General features: G+C 41.7%; 1 non-coding gene across 1 annotated transcript; it reads right to left on the bottom strand.

Moving 5' to 3' along the window:
* LOC140842201 (small nucleolar RNA R71) lies at positions 1–107 on the bottom strand. The gene has a single exon (XR_012120333.1). It is a non-coding gene; the product is annotated as a small nucleolar RNA R71 (small nucleolar RNA).
* Positions 108–3,018: the final 2,911 nt, after the last annotated feature.

Below are 3,018 nucleotides of genomic sequence, written 5' to 3'. Positions count from 1 at the left end.
AAGCTGAGAGCCGACATTACTACTTTTGCTCAATATGAGCTTGAGTCACTTTACGAGGCGTGGGAGCGATACAAGGATTTATTGAGGAGATGTCCACACCATGAGCTACCTCTTGGGTTAGTTGTTCAAACTTTTTACTACGGTCTGCTTACTTCTAACCGTACCATGATAGATGCTGCTGCCTGTGGTAACTTGCTGAGAAAAACGGCTGAGGAAGGATATGAATTATTGGAGGAGATGGCTGCTAGCAGCTATCATCCTCACTCTGATAGGCAGAAACGAGGTGCGGGAGTTAATCAAGTTACTGATTTGTCTGCAGTGTCAGCACAGTTGGAGGCTTTGAACAGAAAGATTGATGGGATGAGTGCGAGTGGATCGGCTATGCGTCTGCAAGAGATTTTCTGTGATAAGTGTGGAGGTGAGCATGACGTGCAGGATTGCCAAGATGGCAATCCATTCTATGTGCCTGAGGGAGCAAAACACGTGGGATTCCAGAACCGTCCTAGAAATGACCCTTATTCAAACTCCTATAATCCGGGATGGAGGAATCACCCAAACTTTTCGTGGGGAGGTCAAAACAACCAAAACCGCCAACAAAGAGGTCCACCACATGGGATGCACCAAGGATTCAAGCCAGAACCGCCTAGGGAGGAGAAGTCAAATTTAGAGCAAATGATGACTAAATTTATTTCTGCAACCGAGACGAGATTTCAGAATCAGGATGCATCCATAAAAGGGTTAGAGAATCAAATTGGACAATTGGCTAAGTTAATTGCTAATAGGGAGCAAGGAACTTTGCCAAGCAACACGGAGACTAACCCGAGAGAGCATGTGAAAGCTGTGGAATTGCGCAGTGGAAAGGCACTTGAGTCTAAGGAGGAAAAGAACAAGCAAGGTGAGGATGAGGTGGAACAACAAGGAGATAAGTCTTCTAACTCTACTTTTACACCTATTGCACCGAGTAAAATTGTTATCCCCCCACCTTTTCCTGCAGCACTGAAAAAAGCTAAGTTAGATGCACAATTTGGTAAATTTCTTGAGATATTCAAAAAATTGCATATTAACATTCCTTTTGCTGATGCTTTACTGAATATGCCAAGTTATGCAAAATTCTTGAAAGATATCTTAGCAAACAAGCGGAAGCTAGAAGATCATATGACTGTGAACTTGACTGAAAATTGCTCCGCTTTAGTTCAAAACAGGATGCCTCCTAAGCAAAAAGATCCAGGGAGTTTCTCTATACCTTGCATTATTGGTGATATTAATTTTCATAAAGCTCTATGTGATCTTGGTGCGAGTATTAATTTGATGCCGTATTTTGTGTTTAGGAGACTGGGATTGGGTGAACCCAAGCCAACTAGGATGTCATTGCAGCTGGCTGACAGATCTGTCAAGTATCCACGTGGGATTATCGAAGATGTCTTGGTGAAAGTGGATAAGTTTATTTTTCCTGCAGATTTTGTAGTACTTGATATGGAGGAAGATTTGGAGATGCCTTTAATCCTAGGGAGACCATTTCTGGCTACAGGGAAAGCACTGATCGATGTTGACGAGGGAAAATTGAGACTGAGAGTTGGAGAAGAAGAAATTATTTTTGATGTCTTTAATACTCTCAAGCACACAATGCACGATGATAGTTGTTTTCGCGTTGATGTCTTAGATTCTCTTGTTTGTGATTTTGTGCAGGATGGATTGCAAGAGCCATTGGAGGCTACTCTCACTACTGAAAAACAGGAGGACGAGCTGGACGAGGAAAGGATGGAGATGGTAGCTCATTTGAATGCCATTCCACCTTGGAGAAAGCAAGTGAGGCTTCGACTAGAGGAATTGGGGGATAGAAAAGATGTAATGCCTCAAAAGTCAAGCCTAGAGGAGCCACCCACTTTGGAGCTCAAACCACTACCTCCACATCTCAAGTACGTATATTTAGGAGAAAATAATAAACTGCCTGTTATTATTTCCTCTTCTTTGACAGATGATATGGAGAGTAAGCTCTTGGGAGTCCTTAAGGAGCATAGAGGAGCATTCGCTTGGAAAGTTTCGGACATCAAGAGGATAAGTCCTTCGATCTGCATGCACAAAATCCTAATGGAAGATAAGTACTCACCTCTAGCACAACCACAAAGGAGACTCAATCCAAAGATGCAAGAGGTAGTAAAAGCTGAAACGATCAAACTTCTGGACGCAGGTATTATCTATCCTATCTCTGATAGTGCGTGGGTAAGTCCTGTACAATGTGTGCCTAAAAAGGGTGGGATTACTGTTATTACCAATGAAAAAAATGAGTTGATTCCCACTAGAATCGTTACGGGTTGGCGTGTGTGCATGGATTATAGGAAATTAAATGATGCAACCCGTAAAGATCACTTCCCCTTGCCATTTATTGATCAAATGATTGAACGATTAGCCGGTCATGAATTTTACTGTTTTTTGGATGGATATTCGGGATACAACCAAATCACAATTGCACCCGAGGACCAAGAGACAACTACTTTCACTTGCCCTTATGGTACTTTTGCGTTTAGGCGTATGCCCTTTGGTCTATGCAATGCACCTGCTACATTTCAAAGATGCATGACCGCTATTTTTCATGACATGATTGAGAATTTTCTTGAAGTTTTTATGGATGATTTCTCTATTTTTGGCTCTTCATTTGATGAATGTTTAAAAAATTTGAATTTGGTGCTCATTAGATGTGAAGAGAGCAATTTGGTGTTAAATTGGGAGAAATGTCACTTCATGGTGCAAGAGGGGATTGTGTTAGGACACAAAGTATCGGAGAATGGAATCGAGGTCGACAAGGCCAAGGTGGAAGTGATCAAAAATCTACCACCACCTTCATCGATAAAGGGAGTTCGAAGTTTCCTAGGCCATGCGGGTTTTTATAGGCGTTTTATTAAGGATTTTTCTAAAATTGCTAAGCCTTTATCCTCTTTGTTGATGAAAGATGTTGAGTTTAATATTGATTCTACTTGTCTGCAGGCATTCGAAGTACTCAAGAAGAGCTTGGTGACAGCA

Source organism: Primulina eburnea, chromosome 9, assembly GCF_022965805.1.
Source record: "Primulina eburnea isolate SZY01 chromosome 9, ASM2296580v1, whole genome shotgun sequence".
Classification (NCBI taxonomy): Eukaryota; Viridiplantae; Streptophyta; class Magnoliopsida; order Lamiales; family Gesneriaceae; genus Primulina; species Primulina eburnea.
The sequence above is the reverse complement of the archived record's forward strand: the minus strand, read 5'-3'. Positions and strand labels throughout refer to the sequence as shown.